This window comes from Haemorhous mexicanus, chromosome 3 (assembly GCF_027477595.1).
Source record: "Haemorhous mexicanus isolate bHaeMex1 chromosome 3, bHaeMex1.pri, whole genome shotgun sequence".
Taxonomy (NCBI): Eukaryota; Metazoa; Chordata; class Aves; order Passeriformes; family Fringillidae; genus Haemorhous; species Haemorhous mexicanus.
The window spans coordinates 59,004,917-59,023,008 of record NC_082343.1 but is presented as its reverse complement, the minus strand read 5'-3'; the positions used below and the strand labels follow the sequence as shown (position 1 = coordinate 59,023,008).

At 39.5% G+C, this 18,092-nt stretch overlaps 1 protein-coding gene across 5 annotated transcripts in view; it reads left to right on the top strand.

Moving 5' to 3' along the window:
• Window positions 1-18,092, top strand: part of PLEKHG1 (pleckstrin homology and RhoGEF domain containing G1) — a 126,197-nt gene that overhangs the window by 57,114 nt on the left and 50,991 nt on the right. The window contains exon 1 of one of the 5 annotated variants that reach the window (XM_059841981.1): window positions 2,776-2,902. The exons of the other annotated variants lie outside the window; for them this stretch is intronic. The gene's annotated coding sequence lies outside the window, so the exon portion shown is untranslated. Of the gene's footprint in view, window positions 1-2,775; window positions 2,903-18,092 lie in introns of those variants that run through there. 5 annotated transcript variants of the gene reach the window in all.

The window sequence follows — 18,092 nt, the reverse complement described above, 5'->3', positions numbered from 1 at the left end:
CTCTGCTTAAGAGGACAAGTGAGATTGCTCTGACCTTGATTCTTTGCTCTGAAGAACAAAGTTAAGCATATGTGATAAAGATAAAAGCACACATTGCTGTTTGGTCAATTGGGGCCATTATTAATAGTTGAATGTGGTGGCCAAAGCCAAGCCTGTAAAAATGGGAAACTTGGAATCAAATTGAGTATTACCTGACAGAGTAGTACTTTTTGATACATGCAGCTGAAAAGCAAATCCTGCTTTCTCCAAATTCTTCATGTGTAGTCGAAAAGTGCATGCAATTTGTCAAATAACTTCTATTTTGAAGAAGTGTGATATAAAAAATCCAATTTTTGGATGCTGATTATGGTAATGAAGGGAACAAATCTGTTCCTGGTCATGCAGAAAAGAGCTGAAAAGACCAACAGTGTATTTACTTGTGAATTTTAGTTCAGGAAGATGTAGCTCATTTGCTTAGTGCTGCATGAGGGAGGGAGCTGGAAGATGATTAAATTAGTTTTCTGCTTGTTTGTTCAGAGGCTTCAAGTGTTATCATTGGGTTGAGTTTATTTTTCTTTTTTGATCAAAGTTAGGCGCAGAACTGCAAAGTTAAAAATTGCTATGCTGATGGTGAGAAACAAGCTGCCTCCTTTGCTCCTCCCTCTTTGCTATCCCAGCTCCTTTTTCCCCCATCCAGCCCTAAAACCTTCAATAATTACTTTGATGATTGAAATTATGGAAATGTTCCCAGTGGTCCAGACCTGCCAGTACTAATTAAATCTCAGGATTTGTCAGTCTTTTCAATTTAAAATTAAGCTTTGTAAAGCCTATCTGAAGACATGATTTTCTTATCTCTAGGGGCCCTGACTCACTTCATACTTTAATATGATTTCTAGGGAGTAAACATACTTTATCTTTAATTCTCACAACTGTTAAAAAGAATTAATGAAAAACCTTCATTACTTATTCTCTTTCCATTTGCAGCTTCCTTGTTGCATAATTTGGTCAGAACACATGAAAGAAGGGACAGGTAGTTTCCCTGAAGCTAAAATGAGCAGGCTGTTGGCCCCCACCCATGAAGTATATTACTTAGGTTGGTGGGGTGTATTTTAACAAATGCTAGGAAGCATGAAGTTGCCGATGTGATAACTCCTGAAGTTAGGTTCTGGAAAATACAGCAAGCTTTCTTGCAGATTTATTGCTTGGCGTGTGCATAGCTGTTTGACAAACACTGATGGAGCATTGCAATTGTAGTTGTTATTCAGCTTAGCACTTATTCAGTTTGTATGTACTGCCCTCCAATGCAGCTAGAGCTTATCTTTTAATGCTAGGATAACTTCAAGTAATATTTTGACTCTTTATGAACAACTGAGGCATGCATTGTCCTACTGATAATACAAGCTGTAGTGAACATAGCCAGTGATGGTGAACAATAATAGGTGTTTCAGAACATGTGGTAATTGCACATCTGCTGTGCCCTGCTCTTCTAATTGGTACTTCTGGGACCTAAACTCTTGTACTCTTTAAGGGCTAGAGTTGGCTGTTCAAACGTCAGTGTGGGTTCCTTGTTATGCACAGTGTTCTACACTTTGCTTATCTACTGACATTATTTATGTGTGAAACTGACCTCAGGCAATTAGTGTGAGTGTGGCTTTGCTAGCAAGTGGTACCATATACCATAAGTGGTTTTTTTCAAAATAATCTTAGGAAAAATAAAGACTCTTGCTTACATAGCTGCATGGCTGTAGTGTCTTCTTTCTTTTCCTGTTGTTTTCACTCTTTCTAAAGATTTGCAAGCTTTCAGTTTTGGATTAGGAAAAAATAGTACTGACAAAATTATTAATTAAAACCCCTAAAACCAAAATGAAAAACAGCTCTGTCTCTCCATAACTGTGTTTGAAGAGAAGAAAATTTAGTATTCATGCACACCATGGAAAAGAAGTTAGGTTGATACATTATAGTCTGATACATTATAGTAAAGAGATGTCCACTGTGGCTCTGGTGCTTCTTGGTAACTTCAGTAATCTAACCATGTGTCTAGAAGGGAGAATAAAGAAAGAGATGTTGTATATGTAAAGATGTGCACTTCAGAAGTTTGAGAATGTTCTGCTTTTGCCCTTTAGTTATTATGATTAATTTAATGTGCAACTGATTTATTTTATTTTGGCAGAAAATAGAATTTTTCTTCCTATTTCTCTTGCCAGATTATATGGGTCTAGGTTGGTGATGTGGTGGGGATCTTACTGTTTTAAAAAGTCTTTTCTTGTCAGTCTTTGCTGCAGACTGTACAAGGAGCTTGAGTCCTAAACATAGTGTGAATTTATCAAGCAGCGTTTCCCAGACAGCTTATGGAAAACAATCCTGGAGGACTCCCAAACTTAAGTAACTGAAAGATACTGCTTGCTGTGCCTGCAGCTCTCTGAAATTGGAATGTAAAACTGGCAGTGGAATAAACGCACTCCCCGAGGAGGCTGAAGATGCGGCAGAGCAGCAGGCAGGGAAAAAGAACTTTCCCGAAAGAACGAAATAGGCTTTTTTTTTTTTTTTTTTTTTTCTTTTTTTTTTTTTTTTTGTTTAGCCTTACTCCTCTTTGAGGCCTGCAGTGATGGCAGATGTCCAGCTCAGTATCAAAACTGCGGTTTTAAAATTGGAATGAAGGGATGGCTCTTAGCCACTCGTTAATCCTGTGCTGAAGGTCTCCAGGAGAGTGACCAGCGCTGCGCAAGTGCCCCAGTAATCACGGCGGGGTGGGGCGGAGGGCTCACTCTGCAAGTGTGTTTCTGGACAGTAACATTTCTAGGATATTTGAGAAGCACAGTACCTAATTATCTGCTATTTCTTGGCTAAATTGGGCTGTGTGGTGTATGTAGTTATGCTTCCAGAGAAAATGAATCTGCATTTGCTGAAGGAAGAGTTTTTTGGGGTAAGCTTTTCCTATTTTTTTCACCTTTTCCATCTTTCTCTCTTTTGCCTGCTTCCTCTAAGAGTTTTCACCAATATTTAGAGTTCTTATAAGATCTTAAAACCAGAATATTTTTTAAATTTCTGATAATGCTGTTCTGTGAAACTATGTATGGCATTTTTTTGGTTTATCTTTCCTTTTCATGTACTAGCTATATAAGGTAGTGCAATAAGCATTGAGTGTTGAGTCATTTAAAACAGAAAATTTATTGTGCTATTTCAATTAATTTCTAAGGTACGCTAATTTCTAAGAATGAAATTTCTAAGCAAGAAAAATGACAAATAGTGACACCTTGTATTTTCATGACAAGATTTTGAGAGGAGGGTCTTTGAGTTACTGAGTTGAGCACCTCTAGGATGACCACTGTGGCCATTGAAGCTGGTTCATCTCTGTGTGCATGTGTTCTGTCATCTCAGTCAAGCACCTGAATGTCTTTAATTCACCTGAGTCACAAATGTCAAATCAGCTGTGGGGCTGATTTGATCATCATGGTAATAGCATTTTGTATGGGATTACATAGCTGGATAAGAATGAAAAGCTGTGTTACAACCAAAATACATCATTCTGGATGTTCCATTTGCCATTTCTCTTTGAGATGGGGGAAAAGAAGCAGAAGATATAGAAAGAAACTGCAGACTTGGAGTGTTTTAGAGATGCTTCATGATGTGTTTATACATAAACCATAGAAGTGCAAAGTCTTTTTTATTTTGGGTGTCAGCACAATATCCTATTCCTGTCACTGCTGATGTTGTTTTATCTCTAGAGATTGATTTGTGGAAGTGTGATGTACAGACACATGGGAAAACACAAGTAGTTGTTGTCTTTAGTTAAAGGTTAAGGAGATTGTGGCCTCACATATAATTCTAGCTTCCTTTTGTGATTGAAAGATTTGCTCTCTCTAAAAGTTGATAGCTACAGGAGAAAAATACTTTCCAGAAGCATTTTTCTTTAGCTTGCTGTCTTTCTAAGTTCAACAATTTACCTTTCTATGATTCAGAATAAGTCACTTGTATGTCTTGGCCTCCATGTCAGTGGTCTACAAAGGATGGATTGAAGTGAAGCTATACATGTTGTGGAAGAAAGTGGTAAGAAATGAAAAGGATATATTTAGCACTCTCGAAAGGAATTACCTCTAAAAGAGACAGGAAGTCCCGAAATGTACATCTGAAATCATTGAGGCTTACTGCAAGTTGGTTTCTTTGAATCAGCTGACATGAAGCGATGTCTGTCCAGAAACTAATGTGCCATGTGTGCATTTCTTCAGACACACACCTGCACACAGACACACAGACACACACACATGTTGTTAGACTTCTTAATTCCAGTTTAATCAATGACACTGCATGCCTGAACCCGAAGTCTGTATTTAAATGCGGATATAAGGAGGATATGGTCTGTCAGGCTGCATGTCTCTCATCAGGTTCTTATGCTTTTTAATAACCCACAACACCTCCCCAGAGGTTCTTTGATAGGCAAGGGCATGGGCATGTTTTCTAGCTGAACCTGCAAAATCCATCTGTCCAGTCTTTGGGACAGCTCAGCCTGGTTTTTGTGCAGCTCCAGAGTGCAGGTACCTTTGTTCTCCCCGAGATTTCCAAACACAGAGGAAGCTCTGGTGCAGTGACAGAGGGGATAATTCCTCCTCCCCCCTGTAGCCCCTGGGCCATGCACTCTGGTCACTCCTTCCCTATGGCAGGAACAGTCCTGCAGCTGCCCAGCTTGAGCAGAAGCCTGGTGCAGGTGGAAAGGGAGCTGAATGTCCACAGGACCATTGCTGCTGGAGTGAGCTCTTAGTGTGCTTGAGGATGTGTGATCCAGAGTGAGAGGAGAGAGGCAAGCCCACCAGTGGGCTTAACAGGGATTTAAAGTGACTCCCTTAGAGTGCTTTGAGACTGAACTTGTCTGAAAATTAAGATCATAAATACATTTTTCTGTCAATTATGTCCTAATGTTAGCATTTAATCCTCTTGTAAGGATTTAAATTAGCATATAAACCAGATAACTGTTTCATTGCCGCCTGTCAAAAGGAGTAAGAAAATATTTAAAGACTATTTATTAAGAAAATATTTTTTAAAGATACATTTTTCCTGTGCCTTTAGAGTACAGACAGAAAGACAGCAGATGGAAAATGCATTGCATTGTTGTTTCTTTCAGGGATTAATGTCTTGAATGACAAGAGCAAAAATTTGGGGAGGTATGTTTTTCCTGTGTATGGTGTGGATTTTTTTGCAATGCATATAAACATACTTTAATCATGTTTGCTAGCAATGTCAGATACTTTGTGCATTTCCACAGCCATGTCTGGGTTTTTGGAATAGTCTAGAGAATACACGTCCAGTTACTGTAATCTTGGATAGCTTTTTGTAATTCATTTATTTTTGTAACCTGGGGCTTTCCACTGCACCAAGTACTTACTGACCTTTAATTTCATTTACTGGAGGGTGGAGAGGAAAGAGGAGAAAAGAAAGGCTTTAGGAAATCCCTTTCCCCACCCTGCAGAAGAAGGTAACTTTCTGTTTAAGTCTTCTTTGGATTTAAAGGCTGTAAGCAGAGAAAAAAATACAGATCATTTTGCATCCTTCAGAAAAGCCAAATGTTGAAAACTATCAAATATTCAGGAGCATTGCAAATTTGATAAAACCTCTGGAATAGATGATAAAATGTTTTTAGTCCCCTGCTGAACAACCTTTATGCTGATACATGATTATTACTAATATGCTGTAAATAATATTTCAATAATGCTCACTTAAACAGGGTATTTTTTATAATGGATTTTGATTTGGATTAATAATGCACACACCAGATCATTAATCTCTTAAGATGCTTTTCTTCCTACTTAAAGATCATCTAATTTTCTCAAACTGAAAATATTTCTTCATGCAATTGCTTACTTTTTTTGCGAGATTATTTTAATCCACTCCTTTATTTCCATTTTAAATCAATACCAGACATTTAGTATAAAGTAATACTTTTTTCTTGTGATCCAAAAGATTGGGTTTGTCAGCTACTTTCCTACAGCTGGGGAAAATCTATTTGTTCATTTCTTAACCTTTTGACATGTCTGTTTTTACAAGCCCGGCTGTTTGTGATGGGGAATTGAAGTATAGAGTAACAACAACAGAAGGAAACATCTCTTGTTATGATCAGAGTGTAAACTGAGCCCAATGCAGCAAGGAGTTTGTAAACCTACTGGTTTACACAAGATTTTTGCCCACTAAAAAAAAAAAAGAAGAGACCCTCTTCTTCCTTCACATTTATTCTTCCTGAATAAATTCTATGTTGAATTTTCATGTGGTGTAACCAGAAGTTAGTTTCTTAAAGTTTTATTCACATTTCTTGGACATATGACTGTAAAACTGACTTGCAAAAAGTTTAGATCACTGATTCTCCACTGTAAAAGGAGGCTCAGAAAAGTCACAACTGTATTTTCCTTCTGTTCATGTGGCAAGTGAGACAGGTCTGAAAAGTCAAGACCAAAGAGCCCTGTGTGAAGTTGCTAAAATGCCCTTGCTGTTGTAACAAGCAGGGAAATGCAGGAGTTTAGAAAGCAATCAGTTGACAGGGTCTGCACACTAAGTGTTTTCTCATGGCTGACCCCAGCCTCAGGAGTGTCCCAAGTTGATGGTACATGTAGGTGCTGAAAAAAGAAGTAGCTTTATCTCTCTTCTGTCTCAGAGTGTTACATCTATCAAACCTTCAGGCTTCAGCAACTCAGTGCCAGTCCTACTTTTATCACACTTGGCAAGCATAACCATTATATCAAAACTATTTAACCTTGCCTGTGTTTTTCCAGTAAGAGTGGAGGGTTGTAATTGTGACAACAGATCCACCTTTGTTCTTCTTTCTCAAAACAAGGTGTATCATCTGGCAACAGATGATTATTAGGCACATATATATGCCATATATATATATGTAATATAAAGTTGAAAGGTTTTTCCTCTCCTTTTGTCATAAAACCCCTATCTGAATGTGATGCAGTGCCAAAGGACACTACAGTGATTACATGTGCTATAAGCACCTGTGAGATGGCTTCTGCATTGTCTGAGGAACAGTTAAGGGTCTGTCTACAGCAGCAAAAGTGTCAGAATGGGTGCAGTCCTGTTCTGGACCCTACAGAGGCACTAGCTTGAGGCTTCTGTTGCCAGTGGGAGTGGGAATCTGTGGCAGAGAGCCAGCTATGCCCTAGCACAGAGCTGATGGCAGACACTGCAGCATCACCTCTGGGTTATGCAGACAAAACCAGCTTGTCTTGTAAGTGTGTAAAACATTATTCTCATGGGTTACTGATAATTAATTACTAATGAAAAGTATGATTTCCCCCCCGCCCCCCCAGGTTTTAGGAGAGTGGTGATTTTAGCTTCTGATTTAAATACAGTAAATGTTTCCTTAAAACTCACATGGCACATGGAAAAAGTCCATGTCTAAGCACTTTGGAAATTTGAAAACCCAGACATGCTGCATGTACTTCCTTTCTGTACTGCTTTGGCAAGTCCAAACGTTTCTTTTTTTCTTTCTCTTCCCCCCCCCCCCCCCTTAAAATAAATCCATTTCAGATGAGAATGGGGAGTTGCACAGTAAATTAACTTTATTTGTGCAAAGTATAAGCTGTCACTGCCCACACCCATTCATCTCTGTAACAAAGGGGATAAATGAAAGGGGCAAGTGGGAGTGCTAAGGAGGGATTCCTAGCTACATCACTATGTGCAGAGTAATATTACAGGCTCAAAGCACTGGTATCAGTGATATGTTCCTAAACCAACTATGTTAGTTTGAAAGAGGAAAGCAAACATGAGAGGAAGGAGTGTCAATACAGCGGCTAGGGGAGGGGGGAATGGTGGGCTCCAGTATAACACACTCAATGCATACTGCATAATTGTTTTCCTGTTGGCTAATGGTGATTATCAGGTCTTTATCTTAAATATGGTTCTTGCCACCTTTGGATGTGAGAGATAGTGCTGGCATAGTGAGGCTTGGAGTTTGAACTATCTTTTTCATAGTAAATAGAACTTGATAATGAAAAATCTCATGATCCTTCTACTTAAAAATCTGACAAATCCCTATGATACTAGTTTGCTCCCATCACTGTATGTCAGTGTTACTGTGACTGCTAAAAAAATCCATAAAATGGAAGATGGCAACTCAGAATCTTACAAATTGGCAGTGGTGACTGGCTAACACTATTGAGTGGTTAGGCATTCTGTTCTTGCTTTCCTGGGCTTTCATCCTCTCACATTTCTCCCTGTGCAGTATTCTTCCATTGTAGAGTTATTGGCAGATGCAAAAGTATTATCAATAAATTATCAGCTGTATCAGGATTTTTTCTTGAATGTTCTCCTTTTTTCCCCTGGGTATGAACAAGTTCTAAATAAATCACATATCCAACATATATCAATACATGTTAAATGTAGTGATCAAACTGGGTTGGATTTTGTACTATCCTCTGCAGATACTTCTAGAAACAGTTTGTGTCAATGCTGTTCATTGAATCTTAAAAATAACTTCATATTATTACACCTTAAAGGGCAAAGGGGATTATGGATATTGAAGCCTCTTCTTAATAATTTCAGTGAATCTGTACTGTGCTTGTTGGGAGATGCTTTCTATCAGTCTCTCTCTGGTAATTTTGCCATTGAAGATCTCTTACCCACGATGATCCACTGGCAGCTTCCCTTCTTGCCATCAAGATGCGTGTTCATGTCACAGTTTAGCTGTGGCACTCTTCAGTTTTTGATGTTGCATTTTTCTGGGTCAAGATTAGCTGTAATAATTGCCGTGCAAAAGGCAGAAATATGGCCACAGTCAGTTTGGCTACTCTTGCTATGAAGTGTTCAGACCTTCAGTGCAAGATGCCTTTGTCATTATTTTCAAAGAACTTTGCTGTAATTTCGTCAGGAGGGGAATGTTTCTCCCAGATTGTTTTTCTAACCTTCAAAATATTTTGCAATGAATTTGTAATTGGCAGGGTCTGTGCATAGTTTAAGGGTTTGAAGTGTTTCAAGTCCATTAGTTTTACATTATAAAGAACATGTATTAATTGAAAAATCATTGAAGAGGAAATTTTAGTGTCTTTTGCTGCTCTGTTAAGTGATACTGATCAATTGTAAAAGGGACTTGTACTCTCATGCTACTTGGTCTGGCAAAGAATATAGCTATTCTTAGGGCCTATGGCATTAAGAGATACATGGTTTTGGATACAGAAATAAGCATAGCTGATTTCATCCATGTCTGTATTTAGAAATTAGTGCAAAAGAAGAAAAAGTTGAGTAAACCCACCATCCTTCTCTTTTGCTGAATAAAGTTACTTGAACTGAACCGGCTTGCAAATAATTTCATCATCTGACTAAATTGTTATGTCTGGTCATCTGTTTGCATTCTCTTACTGACTTTATTACAAAAAACTACACAAATCTTTTGTCAAAATCTTTGTTAAGGGAACAACAGTGACAGAATTTCTCTATAAATGTAAAAATGAATGCTTTTTCATGAAATTCTGCCTATGCGAGTCATACTTTATAAGTAATGCCAGAGAGGGAAGAGTAGCGAACTGCCCAGCTAAACTTCTTTTAACCTGTGCCTCTTTGTAATCAAATAATGGTAGTCAGGGTTTCCAAAGAGATGAGGCTTTGAACAGTGAGCACGCCAGCTAATAGCTGCGGTAGCGGGCTGCGGGCCGCGGAACAATGCCCGTGTGGCGGCCCCTCGCTGCGTCTCGGGTGCGTCTCCGCGCCTCGGGCTCAATAGTGAATGCGCGGCATTGTTCGCCTGGGAAGAGTCTCGGGGCGCTGGGGATGTCAGGGCAGACCGAGGGAAACCGATTTTCGGCTTGCAGCCTCCTCGTCAGAGGGCTGGGAGAAGCCTGGGGGCAGTCGGGCATTCCTCAGGGCTCCTCTGCTCTGCCAGCTTCGTGCTGGTCTGTGCGAGCCCCCTGCGGGATCTGGCGCTCTGCAGTGTGCCCGTGGGAGAGCGCGGAAAGGAGAGGGGAAGGATTTCTCTCCCCTCATGATGGGTTTAGAGTCTGAATGTTAAGTGAAAGCTTTCCCTGAGGGAAGTTGGAAGGTGGCATTTGAAATTAAGGAAAAGCGTGGATGTAACAGAAGTTATTTCATTGAGGATTTACAGCTCAATGGTCTAAATTTGGTCACAGGTTTTGGAAGAAGAGAAATGTTTAACTGTGTGGGGGTTTGGGTATTTCTTAAATAAAAAGAGACTCTAGATAAGTCATGAGAATAGCCCTTAAGTGAATTACCTGGTAAGTTCCCATGTGAGGAGGCCACAGAGTTGAGAAAGCTTTGATGTTCTCTCTATAAACAGGAATAACAAAAAGAATTGGGTTTTAGCATGGCATGTTGGGAAAATCCTGCAGTTCCACCACAGAGTTGATACATCCTCCCCTCCTCAGCCCCCACCCTCACCTGTCTCAGACCACAAAATTGGCCTTTGTGGCCAAGCTTCTCCAAGTCCAGTCTGTGTGTTTTAGATTTGAGAATTTGATTTGGATTCTAGCTCTAATATTTTAAAACTGAAGGATTTGCTACTTCTTTCTCATAGAAAACAAGCAAGTGGAAAACCCAAACAAGGAAAGTGGTGGGACTGAATGTCCCTATCTGGAAAAAATATAAAATACAGAGGAAAAATATGAGAAAAATAACTGCTTTAGCTGTAAAAACTGGATTTAAATAGTAGTCTAAGTTTTTGTTTTCCCTGTCTCTGATCTAAACACTGAGAAGATTCATCTGAGTTGTTTACTGAATACCAAAGGGTTTAGATGTTGTTTATTGTAGTTAACAAGAACTCTGAAAACTGGCTATATAGAAGTGCTAGAAGGCTGCAAAAGAGAAGTAAAATGGTACTGGCTATAAAAGCCAGAAAAGCAGAAGGATAGTAGCAGACAGTTGTTATCTGATGTCTTTTCATGAATGTTTTATTTTCAGCTCCCTTGCTGTGAACCACAAAGTGGTACATTTTTAAGGTTTCATCCCCCTCTCTTGTTTGCATTTGTTAGGGGTTTTTTCTCCTCCAGATTGACAAAAAATCGCATAATAAATCCAATGGTCAGAAGAAATCTGAAGATCCCTTTTTTTAACTAACTTTCTTTGTATGGTGTTACATGCCTATAAAAGTCAATAGATATACCCCTAAATAGGAAAGTTAGAGAGTTTTGATACTTTGAAGTCAATAGGATTATTTTTCTGTAGCTGTTGGTAAAGAAGGCACAGGGATTCTGCAATATATATAGCTTTAATAAAATGACTGTCTGGTTCAAATTAAGCTTTTTATTGCTCTGATAAGAAAGCACAGAGAGAGGCTTATGACTCAGGAAGTCAGTTGCTGTGAATTATGCACCAAATGTTCTCTGTAACCAATTCTGGGCCTCTAATCTGTTTGCTTCTTGCCCCGTGGCTTGTGAAGTGTGATTGTTGTCACTGCTAATCTTGAATTCTGATATGTCAATAAGTGTTGCAGGCATTAACACCATCTGCATATGGGTGCAGAGGCTGCACTGCTCTGTACACTGATATTGAAGAGATTTCAATCTCAATTCATGCTTTGCTTCTTGAATACAAAAACTCTAAGGAAGGTATTGCTTGTTGGGATAGGAATTTTGCTCTCAATGATTTGTCTTCATGAAATAACAGCAAAGAACTAGTGGGAAGCACTGTAGACACTGCAGAAGGGCACTAAAGCAACCCTGAAAGCATTGTGTAGACTTCTTCATCACAAACCTGGATCTATTGGAGTGGCTTTTATAGTCATGCCTGAAAAGCTGACAAGGCAGTGAAGGGAAGGGAATGACAAGGAAGGGAAGTTTCATTTTCATGTAGCACTGTATTTTCTCTGTATTGCAACAGGCAAGGGCATTGAGAGGAAAGGTGTAAAATATGATTCCCATAATTTAAAAATGCAGATGTTCTCCCCATGCTCCAAGGGATAATTTGGAAGGACCAAATCAAGGTAAACGGCAGTCCTGATGTGATACGGTCATCAGTAGAAAATAAAAATAAAGAACTGGGGTGGCTACATTTTTAAGGATCTGTTTTTTGTGACAGCAACAAGACACCTTTGATTTTTCTGCTGTGACCAGTTATTTCACTGCCATTTGGCAGTCTTAGTCTACTTGACCTTATTTATGTAAAATTCCACATTTAGCTGTAGAAGCAATACAATGTGTATGTTAAACTCCTTTGAACCTGAACATCTGCTCAGTTTCTTTTTATTTGTTTTCATTTAAAGGTTTGTGAGATGTCAGAATACTGATTGTTATATTTTGTAAAAATCCACTGCAGTGTTTTATTAAATCCAGAGTTCTTTTACTGTCATTGCATACGTTTCTATTGAACTGGGATTTTGAAAGAGCTGTTAGCTTACTGTTGTAATGCCACCTTAAAAATAAGACCTAATGTTCCCTTTTAGGAGGGTGAGCACAAGAAAACAACTGACTTGAAATGCCAGAGCCAGTCTGTGGTGCAGCCAGTCCACCAATATGTCTTAGTTCCAACCTGTGTAGAATTTACAGATTCTTCTCTCCAAGACATAAACATGAACACTGCTTTCTACAACTTACATTTTTATTCAAGAGAGGAAGCAAAGAAGAAAGTTTTCATTTCATTGTAAATGTGAACATCTGTTAGGAGGAGCCTGCTGTTACTATTTCAGTTCTGTTTCAAAATTCTGGTTGCTTCCTGAGGTACAGAGGAGGTTCCCGTAAGTGGCTTTAGTTGGAAACCAAATGGGAGAGATCATTTAGCTGTATTTAAAGAAAACCATCAATTATTTAAAGCTTCTGAGACTCACTTCTATTTGGCATCTAACTTTGTCTGCTATATCAGAGAACTGGCTTTTATAAAATGTGTTTTGCTTCATGCAGGATTTTCACAGGAAAGATTTGTGAGTCAACAGAGAATTTGGAGGCAGAAGCAAACAAACTGTTAAAATTAGTTTAAAAGAACTAATCTAGTTATGCTAGATACTGCAGTTACAAGTTATACTGAAATTGAAAGAGATGAGTTGTAAAAGGAAGTCTTCTTTAGGATCATAAAAGTTTTTCATTGGAACTAGCAAGAATGATTCATAGATGCTATGTTTCCTCCTTCCAAAACTGTGTCTCACTCTGTAAAGTTTATTTTACTTGCTTTAAAGTGAGAGACAGTTAACAGTTTTTAGTCTTAAAATCTCCCAATGTTCTTGGTAAAGCAACAAATATTGTGTGCTATATTGGCTGACCCAACACCCTCTGTGTGCTTGTGCTGCAGTGGGCTTTGAAAAGTTGTGAACTTCAGGAGCAGCTTTAGGCTGCTTAGATGAAGTTGAAGGCAGTAGTGTGTTACGTGTTGGCCTGACAGGACATTTGCCCAGAGCAGTAGATTAGTCCAGGAAAAAGTAAAAACCAAATGTGGTGTCCAAGCACTGTTACAGTGATACAGTGTGGCATGGAAAGGCACTAGTAAGGTGCCAGCAGCAAGGCCTGATCCTATGTGGTGCTGGGTGGATAGAAGCCTGTGTGTGGATTTTCCTTCTGGCAAAACAGTTTGAGTGTAAAAGTACTAAAACATTCAAGCAGCATCACGTTGAATGCATTTCTTACACTTCTTCACTAAATGCCAGTAGGAGCAAAGAAAAGGATGTAAAAACTTTGATTGCTTGTCATCCAGGGTATTACCCCTCCTTGTCATCTAGGGTGTTATTCCCCCATATGCATTCTACAAATCTTCACTGAATTTTCATTTGTTCAGATTTAGATTTGAACTGTGCCTTTTAAAAATTCTTTTTAAAGAGGAGAGAAGCCAGCCTTCAAAACTGACAAGGAGATGCAAAACAATTCTTCTAAAAGGCCTATAACTGGAGGATTGGATCCATATGCTCTGTTTGTGTTGCAGTACATCAGCAAGCCATGTGATGGCTTGTTCCTTTTGTTAGGTGTCTCTGCAGCACTGTGTACAGATTAAATAGCTACTGCATTGCAGAGAGTTATTAATACATTACATTGCACTTCCAGGGAAGATGTCAGTGTGTCCTTTAGCCTGAATGTACCTTGTGGTTGAATTAAGGGTGATTTTTTCAAATTTTGCTGAGGATAACTTATTTTTCAGTAAATTCTTAGCCAGCTGGGATCTATAGAATAACATCATTCTTAACCTCTATAAACTTCACTTATTGTTGAGGTTCTTAACCTCTATAAACTTCACTTATTGTTTAGAAAAATCAAAGCCTTGTTCCAAAATAAAAACAGGTCACCCTTCTCAAATCTTAATCCTGATACACTAAAAATGTGATCCTATGCCACTGTACATACAATAGAAGGAAGCAGGAGATGGGGGAGAGAAAGGTATGCAACTCCTGAAATATAATGCAGATAAACAAAGTTCATGAAATACCAGAAAACGAGACGTGGGGCCAGCCCATTGTTTTTCTGACACATCTGTGTACTGTTTCATTTGTGATGCACATCAGTAAAACAGGAGGCTTTTTGCTTTCCAGTCTTCTGCCCTGACAGCTCAGAGCTGTGCATGTTTAAAGTGATGGAGGTTGAGGGCTTGTTCTTGGGGAAATTCTTATGTGTGGGGGAAAATTCTGCTGACCTATACATGGAGATGGAAGGGAGAGCTAAGGTCAGATGTGGGTGTGCAGAGATGAAAGACCAAGACAGAGCAAAGTAAGGATCTCAGCTCTGCTTCCCTCTTCCTCCACCCCCAGGAGTGCTCATGAGAGCTCCCTGTGCCAGTCCAGACCAGTGGCTGAAGCTCACACTGCAGAGCTGCAGCCCCTGTTTTTACCCAGCCCACTGAAACAGATGTAGGGCACTTTCTGTCATTGAGACTTCAGAGTTCAAGAGCTTTGCACCACTAAATGATGAAGCTGCTGACACTCGTTGTATTTCTTAGGACTTCACAGAATTGACCAGGTAGTGCTCTATGTCCGGTTAATGCTGTACAGGTCTGTCCAGGAATTAGTTCAAACCTCTGACTTGGAGGTGATAGAAGCTTTGTAGGCAAGGTGGGCACATGATGTGAGGAAGCAGAAGTCCAGAGGAGTAAATCATTAGCTTCCGACAGAAATATGTGTGCATGTGGAACATAGCAAACATATGGTATATTTGCCATATTCAAGTGATTTGAGTAGCTGGGTGCTGCACTGTAGATGTACTGAAAATTTTGCCACCAGTGTTGTCCATTCTGTGCCTTTGAGTGTGTCCAGGACTTACAAATATGTGGTAGCTCACTCTAAAGTATTTTGCACAGATCTTGCAAAAAGATGTTTTAATGTAAATATGTAAGTATTAAAAAAATCCTCAGAAGCTGTGGGAGAATCCAGAGAATACAGGAGGGAGCATATCTCAATGATCTGTAATGTCAGCATGGCAGGCTGTAAACACCTGATCTCTTAGCCTGGGTAAAAGGGACTTTCACCCCAAGAGCCCTGATGTTCAGATCAAAGTGTTTCACAGCTTTGCCAATGGTCTCAAGGCTTCCTTTTCTACCTCCAGTTTCCTGCTGTAAGGTGTTGTTCAAGGACTGTGCTCTTTAGGAACACTCTGAATGAAGCTGAGGCTGTGTCATGTGCAAGGACATAGTTAGTGGATTTCAAGTATAATTTTAAAGATAGAATGTCTCTTTGTGGGCTACGTTTCAGCATGCTGGTGTGAGAGCACACCTGGAAAGTGGTGCCAGCAGCTGGGAACTCTTCTAACTTCTTTTGCCTCCCAGCTCCAAGATGGAAATGCCACCACACCCTCTGCAGGCAAAGGAGATGTCAAACTTTCTCCTGGGTTAGCAGGTTAGCACCAGCCTATATCTTTTTTTCTTGTTTTCTGTTTTTCATCTTTTCTTTTCTCCTGCTTCTCCTCTCAGTGTCTCCTCTCCTTTCTTTTTTCTTTTTTTTTTTTTTTCCTCTTTTTCCTTTTACTCGTCTTCATTGTGATTTAGCACAGAATACTTGATGGTATGGTTTTCACATTTTCTTCTGAAATTCATTTCTCTTGCCCTGAAAAAAACCCCAAACCACTGAAGCTTTGCAAGCGCTCTGCAAAAGCCTGTTCCTGTTTATGTTAGGGCAGAATAAGATCCAGGATGCTTCTATTTCCCAGGATCGTCTTATTATATTGCAAGTTCATGGAAGTTTCTAACGTAAACACAGAAATTTCACAGTACCAGCAAGTGATTTATTTGCTTTAAATGCTTATCAATATTGTTTACAAATCAAGCAAACAAATGCTGTGGAAGTGGGGGCTCTATTTGATGTTTGCTCAGTGTTGTGCCTGGAAAAATGGAAGTTAGTGGGTGTTGCTCAGTGAAGTGTGCATTTTAAAGTTACCCATGGTGATGCCCATTGTCCTGTCCCTGAATTGCATGATGTCATATGTCATTTAAAGCTTGTAGTGATGCCGAAGGCTGTCGGTGCGCTGGGAAAAAGGCGATGTGAAAGTTGTGAATCAGGTTTCTGTAAAGCCTTTGTGTTTAGGGTTTTGATAGATAAAAGCTGACTCATGCAATATTTCTGGCGAAGGAGCTGTACAGACTAGTAAGAGCTTCTCGTTTTACCTGAGTGCCCAATGAGCTAATTCGGGAGCAGCTGAAGTCAGAGCCCGCGCCTCTCTCTTCCTCTCCGCACAGGTAGGTCGTGGGCTCTTCGTTCGTTCAGGGAGGACTGGAAAGAGAGAGGACTTGTTCAGCCCGGGTGTGAGGAGCCAGAGACATTCCTCAGCGGTGAGATACTGTCGCAGAGGATTTTCCCTTGTAATAATGTTCTCGGGTATTAGCGTGCTTGGTTGTGACAGAGGCTATTCTGCTTTACGTACTGCAGGCAGTGGGGGCGGGGGGACGGTAATTGGACTGATAGAAGCACATTAGTTGGTGACTTTTTTCCCTTGTTGTGAGATTTCTAATAAATGGGATTTCTGTTCCTCAAAGTTCAGTTAAAATACTTGGCAGAGTATTGTTTGTGACAGTCCAGGCTAGAAATCTAATCCTGCAAATATTGTAGCTCTCTAGTGTGCTATTTTTCACAGAGGGTGTTAGTTTTAGAACTGATACTTATTCATATACAAAATTTAGTGATTAAAAATCTGCTGACCTTCGCTTGGACAGGATTCAGAGCAGAAGATATAGGGAGTGTATGTAAGATCATTTGGGATTGGTAGTAGATGGATTTTAATCTTTCTCAGGAAGCCTGAGAGCATTTTTGTTTCTCAGTTCCAGTGTTGCATTTTGGATTTGATTCTGAATGTAGAAATTGTTCTAAACTAGTTTGCTTAATTGTATCCACAGTATGAATGTTTTATTTGAAATATGAAGATATCTCAGGGACAAAAAACCGGGAAAGTTATTTCTTGTAGTCTCATCGCTTTTTGGTAGCTAAACTCCAGAGATTATGAGGACTATAATTTCTGGTAATGTTGACTTTGTAGATAACACCTGAGGTGCTCTTTTTCTTGCCGGGAGAAAGGCAACAACAATGCTAATCATGAATATAAATTAACTTTGGAGGTTTTACTTGTGCAGTATGTCGTAAAATTTCATGTGCAGTAAACAACTTGGAGGAATAAACACCTATATTTAGATAGGACTTGGATATCTTTAAGTCACTTTTATATTTAAAGACAAAGCACTTTATCTGTCATTGTATACTAATGTCTAGCATAGCCAAAGCTGCAGAGATAATGGAAAACCATTTATCATTACCATGAATATAATTACAGGAAGGAGGTTTTTGTTAAAGAAAAGCAAGTGATAGAAGGAGGTTATGCATTTTTGGTGAGAACTTGTTCATGACTGTGCAATGAAAACCTGAGACATGCCAAGATGGTTGTTTTACATGTGCCTTCAGCCCTGTAACTAATATTAGAGTTGCCTGTTGGGATGAAACAGTAGTATTCCTTGCCCCTTGCATGTCCGTGGAGCAGGGACATGCAAGGGGCATTGTTCTTGCTGGGGAGCACTGTGGGGTCATGCCATGCCAGTGTGTGTGTGACACGGGAGCAGGGAGCTTTGCAGGGGCTGGGAAGGGGGAGAGAGTAGCTGAATTAATGCAAAAGCACAAACAAGAAATGACCTTGTTTGGGGAGCACGTTTCCTTGTGAGTAGGGACAAGTAGTAATTATCCTCCTTTCAGTACTGAACTAACAAGTAATTACTGTTATTCCTTAATTAAAGTATGC